General features: G+C 41.9%; 1 protein-coding gene across 1 annotated transcript in view; it reads right to left on the reverse strand.

The window, feature by feature from the left end:
* Positions 1-21,995, reverse strand: part of LOC308105811 (low-density lipoprotein receptor-related protein 1B-like) — a gene marked incomplete at its 3' end in the record, with an annotated part of 706,266 nt that overhangs the window by 683,313 nt on the left and 958 nt on the right.

The raw sequence follows: 21,995 nt of genomic DNA on the forward strand, positions 1-21,995 counted from the left end.
GTATTTTTTATAATACCGGTATTGTCTTTAGATATCAAGATGAACGATATTACCGGTATATTGCCCAAGCCTACTGCTGCGGTCTCAGATCGAATTGGCGGACGGGAAATAGTGGAGGAAATCGTCTCTAAAATAGTTGTTCTCCCTGTTCACGCCGACTCTGTTGCTCCTGATGGATTATAAATAATTATGTAAATGAACTTTTATAATGATGGCAAAAAAAATAATAAAATAGTACAAACCACAATTACATTTATTTAATCATGTAGTTAATTAGTCTAATCCAAAGTTACAAATAAAACCAAAACACATGAGATCAGTAGCTCTGCTACGGGCTGGGCTGCAGGGTGGCAGCACCCTGGGGTGCCCCTCACCCACAACCATCCCCACTGACTGCAAAAGCGTACATTCACACTGTCTTTTATTATGGAATCTAGGACATGCTGTACGCGGGATTGCAAACTTAGCAAAGGGGAGAGTGGGGGGGGGGGGGGGGGTCGGCTTTCATTTCTAAGCATATTTCCAGAGCTTTTGATGTGCAGGTTGTAATGTACGGGAGGAAATGTCACCAGATATTACATCAGACAGACAGCGCCGTATCATCTTACACCACCTCCCCGCTTTTACTTTGATACTTTGATATCCCATCTCATTGTGTTTTAATGATCCTGTACCGTACTTATGCTACACTGTGTGTCATTTACATGACTTTAATCCATCAACACCGTGTCATTTGAATCCATTAAGACCTGATTCTACAAAATGTCTTCTATATCCTAACAGTTTTCTGAAAATACTTATGTTTCTATATCAGTGGTTCTCACACTTTTTCATGTCAAGGACCCCCAACATATGTATTTTGCCGCCGACCCCCCATCTCAAAATATTTTGTTCCAGGGACCCCCATGAAGCAAAGATTTGAGTTAAAAATGTTTGCTTTAAAAATATATATATTCAAAGATTTGCACAAATTTTCACGATTTCTCAAAAATAGCAGATCTACAAGCTCGTAGCGCGGCACTCGGTGCCGCGCTACGAGCTTGTAGATCTGCTATTTTTGAATAGCCAAAGTGTAAAATAATGCTTTTTAGCTCAAATCAAAAAGTGACACAGATGCGTTCCAGATCTTAAAGGGTTAAGATTTATTTAAAAAAAATAGCAGATATACAAGAGCTTGTAGATCTGCTTTTTTGGGGGGGAAGAAATCTTGGAAGATCTGTGCAAATCTTTGAAAATATATGTTTTTTTAAGCGAACATTTCTTACTCTGATCTGTGCTTCTGGGAGTCCCTGGAACAACATATTTTGAGATGGGGGGGTGTGGACGAAGTCATATTATGTTATTATCATGATTGGTTATATGTAACCTTATTGTCAGTACATTATGTTGTTCATCTTTGTGCCCTATGATACATTATATTTTACATGACGTGGAGGTGGAGCCAAGATGTCTCTCCTGGCCTGATAGCTATTGTTTATGGTACAGCTTGTCCTTGTAACGTGACAGTATAACCATGGTCTGATTCCTTGTGCTCCTGGCAGAAGGATTGTACCACAGGCCTGTGCGTAATCAAATGTACATCTCCCCTGTCCACTAATGTATTAAAGCAGTGGTGTTCAATAGGGGTGGGACGATATATCGATATATCGATATATCGCAATACTTTCTCCCGCGATAAATAATCGATATCCTGCCGAAAAATATCGATATAAAAAAATAAAAAAAAGAATTATATTTTATTTTTATTTTTTTTAAGTTTGTCATACGTTGTTTTTCCTACTCTGTATTTGTGTAATGATGATTTTGAACTGTTTGGTGCTATTTTATGTGTTTATGAATTGAATACAAGGACTATCGTGATATATCGTTGGTGAATTTTCATGCAATATATCGTGATAACGCAATATATCGATATTTTCAGATATCGTGATATATCGTTGGTGAAATTTCTTGCAATATAAATCGAATATCGTGATATCGCAATATATCGAACATCGTCGAATATCGTGATATATATTGTTATCGTGGGCCTAATATCGTGATATATATCGTATCGTGAGGTACCCATATCGTCCCACCCCTAGTGTTCAACCTTTTTCATGCCAAGGACCCCTAAATTGATATACATTTGGCCGCGGACCCCCATTTGAAAATGTTTTGTGCCAGGGACCCCCAGAAGCAAAGATATCAGTAAATTTCCGCTTTAAAAAATATAAATATTCAAAGATATGCACACTTTTTCAAGGTCTTTCAAAAATAGCAGATCTACAAGCAGTGCCGCGCTATGAGCTTGTATATCCAACCTTCCAAGTACTGACTCTGACCCCTTTATTTCCTAGTACCATTTGACCATTGAATTCCACGACAGGGGTCTGCGGCCAAATTGCATGCACACATTTTCAAGCTTTTTCAAAAATAGCAGATCTACACGCTCATAGTGCGGTACTTGGTGCCGCGCTATGAGCTTGTATATCTGCTATTTTTTTAATCTAAAATGACCCAGATGCGTTCCCGCAGCAACCACATTTTAAAAAAATAGTTCAACTAGCCGAACTACACAGACACGTTGTGAGCTTGTCCATCGGCTATTTTAACGATTTAAAAAAGTTTTTCCAAATAGTTAAAAAATGGCAAAAAGGTTTAGGGATAATAAGGGGTAAGATAGGACCCCTAGGTGTCACATCTGTCACTTAAAGTATTTTTTATTTTATTAGCACTTTTCCATCTGGTCATTTCTCCTGAATCCTGACTAAAGGAGGGAGCAGTGATTTAGTGGTGATGTGAGAACAGATGTCTGGACGTCTCTGATGAGACACGCTGCACCACAGCTTTGATTATGAGGAACAGCCAGACAGACTGAAGGCCTCCAGGGGGCGCCGGCAGTCAGAGATGACACTGATTAATTAATTTTCTGTTTTGGTCTTATTTTGTTGTTTCTGTGTTTTCTATCTGTATGTGTGTCTTTGACTTTGACATCTTTACTGGTAATAACACATCATGTAAAATTACATACATTGGCACACCATTATCAAAAGGAAAAACACAAAACAGCCAGTGGCTCCATTGCGGTCCTTTCATAATTATGTATGTGCAAATTATGTTGTGTTGCACGAAACTAACTAAATAATAGTTCCTACGAACTAAATAAGACCGAAACAAAATATTCCGCTGTAATGACACGCCCAAACTAGGGACACGCAGGGTTAGCGTGGTTCATTATTATGAATATACCACCGAATGCTACTGTGTGTAATTTGCATTACCGTGAGTTATTATTGCTTGATTATGAGAAGCAGCCAGACAGTCTATTTGCCTTCTAGTCGGTTCTCCAACAATCAGAGCTGACAACGATGCATCAAACAAAACAAATCAGCAGAGAAAGAAAAAAGAAAAGCTCCCAACCCCAGGTTGCAATGACTCAGGAACGTTTCAAAGACACAGCTTCAAAATCAAACCGCGTTAAAAAAAAAGGGAGAAAAAGAAAAACAGGGAAAAAAAATCTTCTAAAGCATTCTAGCGGGCGGTTGAGGCTGAGTCACCAAAACACTATCACGCAATCTGCTGTTCGGGAACAATGGAGCATAATTGCATATCAACATTAACGTCACCTCGACGCGGCGGGATTGATTGTTGAGGAGCTTCCATCATTTGACGGTAATTAATCATCCGCTGAGAGAGAGACGGCAGAGAGACAGACTCTCTGTACAGTCAGCTCCACTCTCTGTTCTCCTAGAGAAACGTCAACAAGACGCCGCCGTGGCCCTCCATTAAAGACAGTTTTGTTCCCTCTCTCTCTCTCTCTCTCTCTGTCTGTTCCTTCCTGCTGTTGTTCTAGTTCACGAGGCTCCCCTCACCTATAATTACGTTTACTCGCATAATGCCTCTGATTCCGTCCAATCAAAGACATTAATTGCCTTTGGAAGAGAGAGAGGACAGCCGGCAACAAGAGGGAAAAGTGTGAGAAATGTTGGAAAGGCAGAGAGAGAGAGAGAGCGAGAGCGAGAGAGAGAGAGAGAGAGGGAGAGAGAGAGAGAGAGAGAGAGAGAGAGAGAGAGAGACACATAAAGACGGAGTGACAGCCTCACAGGAAGCGAGAGAGAGAGAGAGAGCAAGCTCCCCAGACTATGATGAGAGAGTGATGTGAGAGTGACAATACGGTCAATCTATTAACCCCGCCACCGCCAGCCTGTGGGCCCCGGCCCCCGGCCAGAGGCAGTCCTCCATCCAGACAAACCGACTTATTGGCTTTACGACATAAAACGACGCCTTTTAACGCGCCTGACTTACAACGTGTTCCGCCGGGCCAAGTGAGGCGAGAAATGACCAAATCGCCACATCTTCTGCTTTCACAACCAATCAATGGACGGACTAATGAAATGATGCACAGTGGAGCGTGTGGCTCCCCCCCCCCCCCCTTTTACCCGGGAAAAGAAAAAATGACAACTGCCAATGATTGGTGGGCTCTTATGAGTAGCGCTGACCTGACCTCATGGTGTTTACATTGTATTTATTGCCCCCCGCGGCGTCGGGCTAATGACGGACGTGACGGCTCTAATGCACACCCGCCTGTTTAGTCTAATCATGACCTGCTGTGACCTTTGGGCTCGCTAATGCGCTAAACGCTGACCACACACTCACACACACCTCACGGTGTTCGCTTCCCAGGGGTGGAAAGTAACTAAGTACATTTACTCAAGTACTGTACTTAAGTCCATTTTTTAGGTAGTTTTACTTTACTGGAGTATTTCCAATTTTCAGTACTTTTACTTCTACTCCACTGCATCTTGGATCCAAATATAATACTTTTATTTCACTACATTTTTTGAAAACTTTAGTCACTTTGTAGATTTAGATTATTATTAGAAAACACACATTACCCACTTCAGCCCTATACAGTACATGTTGGCCATTTGAAAGTAACTGATCTATAAGCTCACAATGCGTCGCAATGCGACGCATTGTGAGCTTGTAGATCAGCTACTTCAAAAGATTTTTAACATTTGAAAAATGTAAATGAGACCCTCTGCATAATGAGTACTTTTACTTTTGGTACTTTAAGTACATATTGATACCAGTACTTTTGTACTTTTACTCAAGTACATTTTGAATTCCAGACTTTGACTTGTAACAGAGTAATTCGAAATTGCAGTATTGATATTTTTTACTTAACTCTCTCAGTGCCAAGCCCCGAGATATCCCGAGTTTTTCCCGAGTACCCTCCCTGCCAGCACGAGAAATCCCGAGTTTTTACTTTTCACTGTGATCGCGCTATTCTGTTTATTTTTCATGATCACTTTCGCTTCCTGACTCCTTCAGACTCATTGGGTTCTGGTTTCATGACGCAGATTCCGTTTCCGGTTCTAATTTTTTTCCCGCGGTCATTTTTGGCCAGAATAGGGAAAGTCACGGTTTTTCACACGGTATAAAAAACAAACGGAGAGGTCCACGTCTACTCTCTTTGGTCTGGGTGACGATCAGTCATCGTAGTCGTGTATCACATCGTAATTTAGCCCGATCAACGATTGTCAAAAATGTCAACATCCGGTTATGACCGGATGTGATGTGAGCCTGTTTGGGAGGGGGCGAGTGAGCCAGCGAGATCATCAATGTGTCGATTTGTTGCTCTCTACTGGTAGAACTGTATTATGGGTTTAAAAACCCAATCAGATCATTTATTTGAATGAAAAATTACAAAATTAAAAAAAAAAAAAAAAAAACGCAAATTGCTGGCACTGGGGGAGTACTTTATGAAAATACTCTTGGCACTGAAAGAGTTAACGCCCATTACCGAGCCATGAGAAGTGTGAGATTCTTCCAAAGCAATTTTCTCTGATCTGAGTATTTGGGGTAGCAAGTTCAAAATCGACAAAATCTTCTTCAAATATTTTCTGATTTCAATGAATGACATGTCATTTGAAAGCTTACATTCTGTACATTAATAATCTGTAAAAAGCTGAAAAATGACTAGGCCGACTTGTGTCTCAAATTGCATGTTAAGTTCTCCAAATGTTTCGCTGGTGCTCATAACTTTTTGAAGTTTTTGGAGCACCAGTGAGGTAAAAAAAATAAAAAGTTACATTTCTGAGCCCAGAGTAACGCCATGCAGAAAGCACTTCTTGTAAAAAGATAATATTGAATGTCATTAAAACAGCATAAGTCCACAGAGTGTTTCTAGTTGACAGCTGTTTGAGGAGCAAGCGGCCTCCCCGTTATCAGGCAGCGAGCAGAGAGATACCTGTGACAGCCAACATGTCTGAGGCCCCGGCGTTTAATCTCTGGTCCCTTCTGAGGGGCGGCGAGGCGCATCGCCCAAGCAAGAGGACGGGGGGGGGGGGGACGGGGGGGGGAGCGATTGTAACGCATCTCCAAACCCGGGCTACGATGTGTGGAGGAAGAGGAGGGAGGGAGGGAGAAGAGCCTCTACTAGACTACAGTACTGTAATCGTATCAAAAGACTTTCCAGAAACAAACACGGGGTTGAGGCTCAACGTGATTGATGGCAACGTGGTTAATGGGACTCCCAATCTAACACGAGAGAGAGAGCAAGGAATTGGAGGAGGAGGGGAGGGGGGGGGCTGGGGGGGAGAGAGCGACGGCATCTAGGAAAGCAAGTGAGGGAGAGAGAGAGAGAGAGAGAGACATAGTGAATCAGATTGATGTCAGACACTCGTGATGTATCTTCCAATCTAATTTTAACACAAAGTGAGTCGGTGATAGCAGCGAGCAGACACACAGAGTGAATCCTCACAGGAGGCATGCAGAGCTTCAGCAGCTGTTTGTTTCAAACTGAATTGTTTTGTTGTACAGCTGCACAGGTTTGTGGGCAGTGAAGAGAGGGGGGGGGGTAGCTGTGATTTTTAAATTCAAGCACTGTGCCCATAAAAAGTGCATTGAATTATTCATGCTCAGAGAGAGAGAGAGAGAGAGAGGCAATCTCACAAATATTTTACTTCCTAAAAAACCTTTTTCCATAGTGCTCTGCTCTCAGGCTCATGGATGTGTATTGGAAGTGGCTCTGGTTCTGTTTCATATTGAATTGGATCAGACTGCTGTGTTACGGAGCAGAGGCAGCAAGCAGCCCAGGATTCCTGAGCAGCTGCATGGCGATAAACTGGCCCAGGGATTTGACGTAGCCAATCATTGCTTTGCACAGGGGAGTGGAAATGATGCCAGTAATTCCCCTATAACCCCCCCGTCCCCAGCAACCTAACACCCCCCCCGTCTCTGGACCTTACTACATTGTACTCTGCCAAGCAAGGCAGCCACATCATGTACACATAGCTCAGACCAGCTCATTTCAAGGGAGGTGAGCCTCATTGCGCACGTGTGTGTGTGTGCGTGTGCGTGTGTGTGTGCGCGCAAGTGCGTGTGTGTTGCTACCGGCCGTAAGTCCCCACAAGGACAGTAATACCAGACAGAAAGCGACCTTGTGCAGGGACATAGTTTCTGGGTCATGTCTATGGTTTATAAGACAGACTTTTAGAGTTAAGGTTAGGTTAAGGTTGTTTATTTCATATTCACACATCATGGCAAACTGAAATTATGTGAATATCTACACTTATCCACGAGATAAAACATACAAGCTAAAAAGTTGGCATTCAAAACACTTCTAAGAGTTAGGATGATAATACAATAAAAAATTACATTTTTCATTTGTGTGCTCGATCCTTCAACTCTCTACACCAATTTCTACACGTTTTTAATAAGCTACAGGAGTTCTTACTGTATGGTGTGTGTGAGCTTACCATAATCACAGTGATCCTTATGAGACAGACTCCATTAGCTTTCAAATTACAGAGTCACTGCAGAGGGCAGGTGTTTGTGTCTGTGTCCAGCTGATGCTCGTTGAAGCTCGTTAATGTTGTAGGCATCAGAGCAATTATGCTTCTGCTCTGTCAAATAGGACAACATCTAATCTAAGATGAATGGGACTCATTCAAATGACCACCAGTGAGTCCAACATCACTGTATTATATAAGATTTATTAGATATTACATTGATATTATTGCCATTTTATTTTATTAGATATGTGATGTTGTTACCTAACAATTAGTTGACTGTTGGTGAAAAGCCTGCATACATTGGTATCGAAAATTAGGAGTATAACAGTATATTGGATATCAGTAAAAAAAAAGTCAATATTGAACATCCCTATTTATTATTATTATTATAACGGCTTCTTCATACTTTCACCTTCAATCAAACTTTAGAATGTTCAGCTTCTTTGGGAATAGCAGGGACTTTTTTTTTAAACTTTTCGAAATATTTTTTTGAAATATTAAACTTTTGTAAAAACTTTTATTTTATAATGCAAGTCAATGGAAAGGCCAACAACCCCATATTTGGAAGTCAATATCATATCACAGTGAGCCCACACACTGTTTCCTCAGGGAGAGAACCAGTCTGGTGTGTGTGTGTGTGTGTGTGTGTGGCGCGCATGTGTGCATTCATACTGTACAGTATGTGCACGTAGTGTGTGTGTGTGTGCGTGTGTGTGTGCGTGTGTGTGTGTGTATGTGCACGTAATTTATACGTGTGTGTGTGTGTGTGTGTGTGTGTGTGTGTGTGTGTGTGTGTGTGTGTGTGTGTGCGTGTGTGCGTGTGTGTGACACTACCGCTCTATTGGCAGGCATAGACACGGTGAACTGCCTCAGTACATCTTATGTAAATAAATATATATACCATAATGCACTTCCTGTGTGTATCTATCATCGGGCTAATAGCTGCTGTATATATATTGCAAAACCCTTTAAAGGCAACGGCTTGTGAGTCTGACCGAAAAACAAATCAGCCACAAAAAAAAGGAAGTGTCTCGGGTTGTGTGGTTAACTTTTACTGCGTAAGCATTTAATGATTGACTCCATAAAGTAAAATTATGGACTATTACTGAGCTGTGGCGTTAACCCATTCAGACCGGGAACACTTTGATTATATTGTATGCTTTTGGCTATTCAAAAATAGCAGATCTACAAGCTCGTAGCGCGGCACCGAGTGCCGCGCTACGAGCTTGTAGATCTGCTATTTTGGAAAAATCTTCAAAATGTGTGCAAATCATTGAATATTTATTTTGAATTGAATATAAAAAAAATTAAAGTGAGCATTTTAACTCAAATCTTTGCTTCTTGAGCTGGGGGGTCCGCGGCCAAATTCATATCATTTTGGGGGTCCTTGACATGAAAAAGTCTGAGAACCACTGATTATATAGAAACACATTTATTTTTTTAAACTGTAAGGATTTAGAAGACATTTTTAGAATCCCCCAGAAGCAAAGATTTCAATCACAAATGTTCGCTTTAAAAAAAAAATATATATATATAATATTCAAAGATTTGCAGATTTTTTAAATAGCAGATCTACAAGCTCATAGCGCGGCACTCGGTGCCGCGCTATGAGCTTGTAGATCTGCTATTTTTTTGAATAGTCCAAAATCAATCTTAAAATGACACACAGACGCGTCCTCCCCCGGCCTGAATGAGTTAAATGGGGAATCGTCGGGGAATGCACCGCCACCTCCATATATTTTGCCCCCGTCTTCGGTACACCGAGTCCTCCTCCTTTGAGGGGAAGGACACAGCATCACCAACTGGCCTGGTGGGTTTGTCAGCTGAATGAAGCTCGTTGGGGGGGGCGGGGGGGGGGGGGGGGTTGTGGATGAATCCCTCCCCTGTTCTAGTTTTTCTGGGCCAGGGCTGTAGGATGGGGGGGCTGAGCCCCACGCCCTGCCAGGTGGCAGCTGGGAGAGAGAGAGAGAGAGAGAGAGAGAGAGAGAGAGAGAGAGAGAGAGAGAGAGAGAGAGTGTCCCCCTAGCCCAGGCTTTATCCAACCTCTCCTGCTCTCCTCCCTGCTCCGCTGTGCACACTGCCATGACACCACCGCTGTCACCAAGGGGACCGCCGCCCCCCGCTAGCCGGGGCAACCCCTGACCCGTTGACTGGTCACCGGCCATCCGTGGCAAAGCAGCCTGTCTGTCTGTATGTCTGTCTGTCTGTCTGTCTGTCTGTCTGTCTGTCTGTCTGAGCGTCTGTCTGTCTGAGCGTCTGTCTGTCTGTCTGTCTGTCTGTCTGTCTGTCTGTCTGAGCGTCTGTCTGTCTGTCTGAGCGTCTGTCTGTCTGTCTGAGCGTCTGTCTGTCTGAATGTCTGTCTGTCTGTCTGTCTGTCTGTCTGTCTGTCTGAGCGTCTGTCTGTCTGTCTGAGCGTCTGTCTGTCTGTCTGAGCGTCTGTCTGTCTGTCTGTCTGAGCGTCTGTCTGTCTGTCTGTCTGTCTGTCTGTCTGTCTGTCTGTCTGTTTGTTTGTCTGTCTATCTGAGTGTCTGTTTGTCTGTCTGTCTGTCTGTCTGTCTGTCTGTCTGTCTGTCTGTCTGTCTGTCTGTCTGTCTGTCTGTCTGTCTGTCTGTCTGTCTGTCTGTCTGTCTGTCTGTCTGTCTGTCTGAGCGTCTGTCTGTCTGTCTGAGCGTCTGTCTGTCTGTCTGAGCGTCTGTCTGTCTGTCTGAGCGTCTGTCTGTCTGTCTGTCTGTCTGTCTGTCTGAGCGTCTGTCTGTCTGTCTGAGCGTCTGTCTGTCTGTCTGAGCGTCTGTCTGTCTGAATGTCTGTCTGTCTGTCTGTCTGTCTGTCTGTCTGTCTGAGCGTCTGTCTGTCTGTCTGAGCGTCTGTCTGTCTGTCTGAGCGTCTGTCTGTCTGTCTGTCTGAGCGTCTGTCTGTCTGTCTGTCTGTCTGTCTGTCTGTCTGTCTGTCTGTTTGTTTGTCTGTCTATCTGAGTGTCTGTTTGTCTGTCTGTCTGTCTGTCTGTCTGTCTGTCTGTCTGTCTGTCTGTCTGTCTGTCTGTCTGAGCGTCTGTCTGTCTGTCTGAGCGTCTGTCTGTCTGTCTGAGCGTCTGTCTGTCTGTCTGAGCGTCTGTCTGTCTGTCTGTCTGTCTGTCTGTCTGTTTGTTTGTCTGTCTATCTGAGTGTCTGTTTGTCTGTCTGTCTGTCTGTCTGTCTGTCTGTCTGTCTGTCTGTCTGTCTGTCTGTCTGTCTGTCTGTCTGTCTGTCTGTCTGTCTGTCTGTCTGTCTGTCTGTCTGTCTGAGCGTCTGGAAAAAGTACTACATTTTTTTACTTAAGTAAAACTATCAATACTGCAATGTAGAAATATTCTGTTACAAGTAAATGTCCGGAATTAAAAATATACTCGGGTAAAAGTACAAAAGTATTTGTATCAAAATGTACTTAAAGTATACAAAAAGTAGAAAGTACTCATTATGCAGCATGTCCCATTTCACAAGTTTTCAAACATAAAATGTTTTTAAAAATCCTTTGAAAATAGCAGATCTACAAGCTCACAATGCCCATCGCGACGCATTGTGAGCTTGTAGATCAGCTATTTTCAAATGGCCGGAATGTATATAGGGCTGAAGTGGTCTGTCTGTCTGTCTGTCTGTCTGTCTGTCTGTCTGTCTGTGCGTCTGCTACGGCCCCCAACCACTTAAACCCTCTTATACTTAATAAACGAATACTTAAGTGATCGGGGTTAACTCTGTACAGTACTTGGTCCACTACCTTTTTTTCTGTCCTCTGAAAATGAGCTTGTAGCTTGTTGTAGATAAGATTTTTTGGGGGGCAAATGTTAGTCCCCAGAATAGTGGTTTAACAAATAGCATGTATTCCAATTTTGTATTCTTCCGTGCATTAAGCAGAGAGCTGATTCTAAATACTCAAATTAATTTAAACATTCCCTGTATGAGGATATGTCAGTGTTGATTTCGTCGACTAAAACTATGACGAAAAATGTTGGTCGACTACCTTTTTACAATGATAAAAACTAAATAAAAACTAACCTATGATGACTAAAACTATGACTAAATATATTCACAATTTCGTCAACAAATAAAAACTAGACTAACATGTTAGTGAGGATCTAGTGGAGAAGAGATCCAGTAGAACCTAAAAGACAAGTCATTTTATGTTTGGTTGTGCTCGGGTGTTGCGCTCTGAAAATAGCAGATCTACAAGCTCACAACGCATTGTGAGCTTGTAGATCTGCTATTTTCAGCATGCAACCAAGTGTAAAATCAGCCATTACGACGCCATCAAGGCACCGCCACAATACAGTCGACTAAATCAACTGTAGATTTAGTCGACTGTAATCTTATGATATTTAGTCGACTAAATAGACAAAAAATAAATCATTTCACATGACTAAAATATGACTAAAACTAAATGGAATTTTATTCAAAAGGCTATGACTATAAAACTATATCAATATTTGCTGTCAAAATCAACGCTGGCACAAATGCTATTTTGGTCGAGAGTAGAGCATGAATTTCTCATAAATCTTGTCCTTAGCCAGAGCATTTTCTTTGTTGGTATACCAACACGCTGTTTACCACACATCACAGCCCATCATGCCAATGTTCCACAGTGAGTTTCCTCGCTAAACTTCCTGATTAAATCCTTAAGTAAAGTAATGCTTTGTTTGTCTAGCATGTCTCAGCCAAGCTGTGATGGATCGTGCCGTGCGGTAAAGTGCGGTAAAGTTTTTGTGCCTATAGCGCTGCTGTGTAAAGAACCCGGAGTCTTCACTAAACTTTAAATCCCAAAGTAAAAAGACAAATGATCCACTTGGCAACCATGTCAGCGTTTGTTCTGTCTGTGCAACCCAGAACACTCCTAAGCATTTAGCTTTATGGATCCGTCTACTTAAAGACAGGCACACCGGGTCAGGATCGACCCGAGCGTTTCAGATAAACCTACACTTAGCCAAGCCAACAAAACAATCAACCAATCGAACACAAGGAGTTCAGAACCTACTCCTCCCTGATCTCCTCTCTCTCTCTCTCTCTCTCTCTCTCTCTCTCTCACAAGGACAGACAGATCAACCGGTCACTATTGGACAGCAGGGTTATATAAGGGCTCTTTTTTTTTACTGATATAGCAACATAATCATAACATCTATTGGATTACAGTTGCTAATTAATTTGGCACTTTTTTATTAATGATGCTGTTCTGAGGCAGTGAATGAGATATGGGTCATGTTCTGATGCTATATCTACTGGCATCTGTACAAACACATGCATTTGTTCAATGAAACCCAGCCGAGATCACAACACAATGTCTTTGCATCGGTTTTGTACCCTCCGTCTTCAACATTCCTTCCATACGCCCCGCCCGCCTGCTCGCCTGCCCATCCATACATCCGTCCGCTCGTCCGTTCCGTCCGTCCAATCCTCTCTCTCTCTCTCCCCTTTGTTCCTCTTTCTTTCCATTTATTTGGTCAGCCAATCAAAAAAAAAGAACTGTCCTGGTTGCCTCTGTGCAGTGGTGTAAAGTAACGTTTACTCAAGTACTGTACTTTTGAGGTATTTCTACATTACCGGAGTATTTCCAATTGTTTCCAAATTCTCAAAACATACATTTACCCCACTTCAGCCCTATGTACATTTCCGCCATTTGAAAATAGCAGATCTACAAGCTTGTAGATCTGCTATTTTCAAAAAGTATATACATTTTATACAATTGAAAACTTGTGAAACGGGACATTCTGCATAATGAGTACTTTCTACTTTTGGTACTTTAAGTACATTTTGATACTCATACTTTTGTACCTGTACTCAAGTCAATTTTGAAATTCCGGACTTTTACCTTTAACAGAGTATTTCTACATTGCAATATTGATACTTTTACTCAAAGTAAAAAAAAATCGTACTTTTTCCATCACTGCCTCTGTTGCCCATGGCGGCCATTTGGAACATTTACTGCTAAAGGTGTATACCGGTCAAAACCTGCTGATTGCTGATTGCAAAGGAACAAGGAACAGTGTCAAGCACCGCCTTTCATGTCCACTTTTAACCCATTAAGACCCTGGAACTGTGTCATTTTTTGATTTGAGCTAAAAAGCATTATTTTACACTTTGGGCTATTCAAAAATAGCAGATATACAAGCTCATAGCGCAGGCACCGAGTGCCGCGCTACGAGCTTGTAGATCTGCTATTTTTGAAAAATCGTGAAAATGTGTGCAAATCTTTGAATATATATATTTTTAAAGCGAACCGTTTTTAACTCAAATCTTTGCTTCTGGGGGGTCCCTGGAACTAGATATTTTGATGGGGGGTCCGTGGTCAAATACATATAATTTTGGGGGGTCCTTGACATGAAAAAGATTGAGCACCACTGATATAGAAACATACGTTTTTCAGAATACTGTTGGGATTTAGGAGACATGTAGAATCGGGCTTCAGGTCTCAATGGGTTAAATGGAGTGTAGGGAACCAGGTGAGGCCATCGGTTCAATCCACAGAGGCCTTCCTCCAGGCTCCCGTAGCTCCTAGTGTCAATGTATGCTGAGCACACAGAGGTATGCAGGAGTAGGGGGGGGGGGGGGGGGTCCGCGGGGTGCTGCCTCCATCCAGCTGGCTGCCCACCCTGTCAAACTGACAGAGCCAGACTTTTAGCCCCGGACCCAGACAGACTCTCTCTCCTTTCCCACTGGATCATCTCCCGCTTCAGAGAACCCTCACTTTTCACACCCTGGTAAAAAAAAAAGGCTCTAGCTTTATAACCTCTACGGCCTGGAACCAAGCTGGGTCATGATGACACAAAAGATAAATATGTAATAACCTTTTGGTTTTTATTTATTTCAGTTGCACGTTTCCATTGGGTGATGTAAATGAGATTTTTATGATTTGTTCTCTTCGACTAAATATGAGATTATAGTCTACTAAATCTACAGTTGATTTAGTAGACTAAAAATGTATGTTGGCGGTGCCTTGATGGCGTCGTAATGCCTGATTTTACAACTTGGTTGCATGCTGAAAATAGCCGATCTACAAGCTCACAACGCGTCGCAGCGCAGAGCTTGTAGATCGGCTATTTTCAGACCGCAACCAAACATAAAAGAACTTGTTGTTTAGTTGATCTCTTCTCCACTAGTCCCTCACTAACATATTAGTCTAGTTTTATTTGTTGACGAAATTGTCAATATGTTTAGTTTTAATCATAGCTTAGTTTTTATTTCGTTTTTGTCAGAGAAAAAAAAAGTGGTAGTCGATGAAATTTTTTTTTCGTCAGTTTTAGTCGACGAAATCAACACTGATTCACACCACAGCTAGTTGTGTTTGAATACGGTGGGCCTAGAATGTAGCCCCACCACCCCCTCACAAGGCTATAGTATTCCATCTTATCTATCTCATCCATAACCCCACACATGACCTCATAATCAACTTGACTTATGGGATATGTGGTTTTTATTCCAACCGTTGCTCCTATGGGCCTTCTTTTCATCAGCATATTTGGCAATAAAAGAGTTATGCTTTAGCCCATTAATAATTGAACTGTGCTTATTCCTCATCCAGCAGCCATTTGGGTTATATCTGGCTGAGCCCAGCACTTTGATTCAACTCCACCGAGACGGGGCCTTTTCCACGGGAAAACGCTCATTGATTCATTAATCACATCTCCATTCTGTAACATTTCGGAAAATCTAATATCAAATCCCCCCCCCCCCCGCGCCACCCGGATAATTAAGGTCAAAGGAGGAGGATCAACACAAACAGATCATGTGGGTCGAACACACAAAAGGAGCTCCTCCTTATTCGGCCCCGGGATCAATGACCGCCAAGACAATTTACAGCCGATGGCTTCTGCAATTCCCGGGGCCGATCCATCGGCTGATTCAATTGTGAGCCATTAAGAGCATGTGGCGTTATGGAGTGATGCTATGGAGTGATGCTATGGAGTTGACACAATGAAAATCCAATGGTTTCATCCTCCGATAATAATGTTCCACTGAGAGAGCCCCCCCCCAGATGGGTGCCAGTACCACGACCCTACAACATAATAATGACACATCCAGGAGTACGCTGCACGCCTCTGCCTCTCTCTGCCTCTCTCTCTCTCTCTCTCTCTCTCTCTCTCTCTCTCTCTCTCTCTCTCTCTCTCTCTCTCTCTCTCTCACTCTCTCTCTCTCTCTCTCTCTCTCTCTCGTCTCTCTCTCTCATCTCTCTCTCTCTCTCTCTCTCTCTCTCCCCCCCTCCCCTTAAGGCCTTGCTTTGTCTCTTCCCTGCAAAAAAAGATGCAAGACCTCTCTGACAGCAGCGCTTCATCGACAGCCCAGGATATAGACTGTGTCAGCTATTCTAACATCTCTTCATAGCTCATAAAAAAGGACACATGCAATCCCACAGAAACGCTTTCTAAGCACTCGAATGCAGACAATAGTTTGCCACAGAAAAAGCACTTTCCAAACCAATGCTAAATAAGGTGAGAGTTTACATTACTGTAACATTATGAAGATCATTCTTTTTTTTCTCTCTCCAAGAAGGCCCTCTGGTTTCCCACTGTCAACACGAGCCTCAACAACAACCAGTGGTGTGAAGTAACTAAGTACATATACTCAAGTACTGTACTTAAGTACAGAGAATGTTTTACATTACTGGAGTATTTCCCATTTTCAATTATTTTACTTCTACTCCACTACGTCTCAGTGGCAAATACTGTACTTTTACTCAGTACAATTATTTGAAAACTTTAGTTACTAGTTACTTTGTAGATTTTGATTATTATTACAAAACATACATTAACCACTTCAGGTCTATATACATTTCGACCCTTTTGAAAATAGCCGATCTACAAGCTCACAATGTGTCGTGATGCGACGCATTGTGAGCTTGTAGATCTGCTATTTTCAAAAGTTTTTTTATACGTTTGAAAACTTGTGAAACGGGACATTCTTTTTAATTAGTACTTTCTACTTTTGGTACTTTAAGTACATTTTGATGCCAATACTTTTGTGCTTTTACTCAAGTAACATTTTGAACACAGGCCTTTTACTTGTAACAGAGTAACTTCTACATTGCAGTATTGATACTTTTACTAAAGTAAGAAATGTGAGTACTTTTTCCCACCACTGCTGTCAACACGATCCTCAACAACAACATCTGCTGTGAGGAGGAGGAGGAGGTGTGAAGACCGATTGCTGACCTGTTACTATGACCAGAACATCAAGGCACTTTCTGAAGACTCCCAGACTGCAGTCTGCGCGCTTTTCCAGCCAAGTCCAGGTGCCGTCAATAGAAAAAAGCCACATGAAACACGTACGTACGTCAACGACAGCCCACAGAGAGCCCACTCCACAGGGTGGGTTCAGTTGATTCACTTCCCACTGCATTCTATCAGGGAAAAGCGTCAGCATTGACCATTCCGTCACTCGCCCGTCAGAAACCACCTCCACCTTTCAGCGAGTCACACTCTCTCAACCACTCTCTCTCTGTACTCTTGGCTGAGTCGGACGGGGACTCTCTAGGGTGCAATGGAATTTTTGTGCTCGTGGTTTTCACCCGATACCACAAGGGTGAACACAGAACGGCCGGAGGACCATATACGGCACTGTTGATTTTCGTCGACTAAAACTATGACGAAAAATGTTGGTCGATCTACCTTTTTTCACTGACGAAAACTAAATAAAAACTAAATAAAAACTAAGCTATGACGACTAAAACTAAGACTAAATATACTGACAATTTTGTCAACAAATAAAAACTAGACTAAAATGTTAGTGAGGGATCTAGAGAAGCAGAACTAAGACAAGTCAGTTCATGCTTGGTTGCCCTCGGGTGCTGCGCTCTGAAAATAGCAGATCTACAAGCTCACAACGCGTCGCGCTGCGACGCGTTGTGAGCTTGTAGATCGGCTATTTTCAGCATGCAACCAAGTGTAAAAACAGCCGTTACGACGCCATCAAGGCACCGACAACATACATTATAGTCGACTAAATCAACTGTAGATTTAGTCGACTATAATCTTATGATATTTAGTCGACTAAAACTAGACAAAAACTAAAACATTTCAGAATGACTAAAATATGACTAAAACGAATGTAATTTTATTCAAAAGACTATATCTAAAACTAAATCAAAATTTGCTGTCAAAATCAACACTGGGTGTACGGGCCCGGTCTGGGGGGGATCTCCGAATGCTGAGGTGGACACTTTTTTTTTCCTTCTTTTTCCCCTGCCGTGTCAGAACAGGATGCGGCCTGGAGAAGTCGACGCTACAGGAGAGACCCGTAGCAACAACCCAGGACGGGGCTGATTTGACATTAATGCTTTCCAGAGCAAAGATGTAATCCAGCTATGAAAAACAGCTTTCAGCCCAATCTGGGAAGGTCAACAGTTAGTTAATACCCGGGCACTGCCCTCCGGAAAGGTCTACACCCCACCCACCATGGCCCTTCATGTTACGCAAACCTCATTTATGGTCACATCGGGGATGAATGGAAGGTCTTTGGGTAATCACAAACAATTACATTTGTTTTGGGGTTCGGTATTGCTAGAGGCAAGTGTTTTACAATTGTCATTTGCTTGCAATTTATCATATCTGGATGTGATTCAGAAACCCATTTTCCTTCTTTCAAGCTATTTATTAAAGCAATAAAAGGTGCAACGGCAAACAATGAACAGACTGAAGGTTTGTATTTTTATTTTCAGTAACAGTAAGGAAGGATTTGGTTAATGTCGCTACATAAACTTTTGGGGTTATTAAAAACTCAATCTGTTATAAAGGCAGGATGGCGCCACCTGTTTGTAGCACTGTTTGCCCTGCAGTACAAATTTACCCCTCAAAGCTTTTTACAGTAAAAACAAGGAGCTGACGAGATGTGAGAGGATTTACAGATATCACTTTCATATGAAGCTAGGGGTTAATTCGATTCCAATTACTGTATTTCCTTCGATAGCCCACAATTTTGAATTCTACCACGTGAAAGCTTTTAGATATCATATTAAAAGACGGTGGATGAAGGCACTCAAATGGTCAAGTCTATTCACATTCTTATATCATCTGAATATAAAATGATTTGAATTATTATTTTAGAATTCACAGGCTAAAATATTTGTCTTTTGTCGTTAACACTGGCAAGAAGAAGAAACAATAGGTGTTTTTTTTCCCCAGAGTTTATTATATTACATTATTTATTTATTGTATCCGGATAATGCATACTTATTCTAAGTGAAACTCCTCAATGACATAATGGGGGAAAAAATACATTTGGAAATCTATTTTTAACGTTCACCTTGTGAAGGGCGACAGAGGTCAAAGACATGAGAATGATATCTCCATAACCATCATCGTGGGGTTCTGTGCAAGAGCCTTCACCACACACAGCACACGCGCTGCTGCGCGCGCACACGCAACACGCACACGCACACACGCACACACACACACACCACAGCTCAGACTAAGCTCATTTCAAGGAGGTGAGCCTCATTGCACGTGGTGTGTGTGTGTGTGTGTGTGTGTGTGTGTGTGTGTGTGTGTGTGTGTGTGTGTGTGTGTGTGTTGTGTTGTGTGTGCGTGCTATCTCCCTGCGTTATCTCCTCAATTAGCTGTTTAAGGCAGCCTCCCCTGCATTAGTGGAAAGGTCTACACCCCATCATGTACAGTAGTACAGTACTCTTTATAAATGGGGGGGGGGGGTTGTACAGTACTCTTTATAAATGGGGGGGGTGTACAGTACTCTTTATAAATGGGGGGGGGGTGTACAGTACTCTTTATAAATGGGGGGGGATACGTTTCACACAACCTTGAGCCACTCTGTGCTGGATGATGATGATGCTTATCTACGGTATGGTGTTGCGGTCACCGTTTTGAAGATCAAGGGTATTTTGATCAAATAAATAGATAAACAGATAAATAAATAAATAGGTTGAGACTCTCCCCCCCTTCCCTCAACTTCTCCATAATAAATTCTGTAGGATCAGCGCTGTTGTGCCACCAGCCAGCAGTGGTGGAAAGTGACTAAGTACATTTACTTAAGTACTGTACTAAGAACAATTTTGAGGAATTTGTACTTTACTTGAGTATATCCAATTTCCAATACTTTCACTTCTACTCACTACATCTCAGAGGCAAAATATTGTACTTGTACTCCACTACAATTATTAACTTAACTTAACTTTAGTTACTAGTTACTTTGCAGATATAGATTATGAAATTATAAAACATACATTATCCACTTTAACCCTATTTTATACATAGGCTGTTTGAAAATAGCAGATCTACAAGCTCACATACGCGTCACATCACGACGCGTTGTGAGCTTGTAGATCTGCTATTTTCAAACATTTTAGTACCTTAACTTTTGGTGCTTTAAGTACATTTTGATGCCAATACTTGTGTACTTTTACTCAAGTAAAGTTTAATTCTGGACTTTTACTTGTAACGGAGTACTTCTACATTGCAGTATTGGTACTTTTACTTAAGTAAAGAATTTGAGTACTTTTTCCACCACTGTCGCCAGCCAGCGAGCCAGCCAGGTGGGGTCTGGCCCGACGACCACCGGCTCTCGATGTGAGATGGGGGCGCGAACGAACGATAGAGAGGAAAGAGGAGAGGAAAAAAAAACAAGAGAGGCATTTCAATGAGATGTGAGAATCCTAACCTGCATAGCGAGCTCTGGAAATGTGTCAAAGTCAGGCAGGAGAGAAAACCCACGGCCTCGTCGTTTGGCGCCGTTCCCCAACAACAACTTCCACACAAACACAGCACAAACACAACACTACACAACACATCAATTGTACACTAATTAGATAAACACTAAAGCTGGCTGTTTTGGTGGGTTATTAGAATTAGATTGAAATGGTAGTTTCTGTATGCATGGTCCTTTTTCTGGGAATGATGCTGAGATGATGCTCTCTCTTCATCTTTTTACCTCCAGAAACTAAAAAGGTTGTGGAGGAGGATCCGGTCGGGCTGTTAGGACTCAGATTTAATTTGAACAAGAACAGGAAAAATATAACACTGTGTACCTCTTATAGCTGCCGGCATATCTGTGTGTGTGTGTGCGTGTGTGTGTGTGTGGTGTGTGTGTGTGTGTGAGTGTGTGGTGTGTGTGTGTGTGTGTGTGTGTGTGTGTGTGTGCGTGTGTGCGTGTGTGTGTGTGTTGTTGGGGGGGGGGGGGGCATATACCATTAAAAGCAAACCATGGAAGAAGGAAACCAATCCATTTCAACCAGATGAGGCATGGCAGCAGAAGCAGCTACAGTGCTGCAATACTGATGAAGAGTGTATACTATATATATATTATATATATATATATATATTTATGTGGATCTGACAGTATTTTGCTTTTCAGGTGTAATTTCTCTCCAAGCGTAATCCGAGAATTTAAGATTCAAATTCATATTTGTATTGCATGCTAATACTACCAGTATATAATATATATATATATATATATATATATATATATATATATATATATATATTATATATATATTATATATAGAGAGAGAGAGATATATAGATATAATACAATTCATATACTGTATTTGGTGACTTTTGTGATGGTTTAGCAACCCTTAATCAAACCAACAAGCTGAAACTCAATAGTAAAAATAGTAATAATAATTAATTACGTGTGGACAGTGATAACCATAGGCCAACAACTTTTTTTTCTTCAATCACAATAGCATAAAAGTGCTCCATTTTCTTTCATAATTATGTTCTAATTTAGAGAGTATGCCTAAAACTAAGACTATATATTAGCCCATACCAACGTACAGTATCATCACATTCTCACATGCATGTGTATAAAATAGATCATTAGCCTATACTAACAACTAGAAAAGCATGTCAACTTTAGGTGTATAGGTGAGTCTACCCTCCACAGACTCTGCACAACACGAGAACAATGAATAATGGGGTAAAATATCGATTGAATGATCAGTCATCTGACATACAGCTAAACCTCCATATTGTTAGGCTATACAGCACCATTCAAATGTAGAAGGAATAAGCCAACAGAAAGCCAATATGTTGCCATTATAATGAGCTCCCTGTTGTGTCCACGCAGTCTCACTGTGCATAGACTGGTCTGCCGTCCTGTCAATTATAGGATCCTGGACCACTTTAAACCCTCCATCTGGGTCAAAACGGACTGGAGTTACAGCCGTACTTGGACTGCTTTTTTCCCCCACCGTCTACACAGAATCTCTTTGCCAAACGATAGCCTCAAACAAAGCTCACAAGCG

The sequence above is a fragment of the Gymnoscopelus braueri genome, assembly GCF_963280865.1.
Source record: "Gymnoscopelus braueri genome assembly, chromosome: 18".
Taxonomy (NCBI): domain Eukaryota; kingdom Metazoa; phylum Chordata; class Actinopteri; order Myctophiformes; family Myctophidae; genus Gymnoscopelus; species Gymnoscopelus braueri.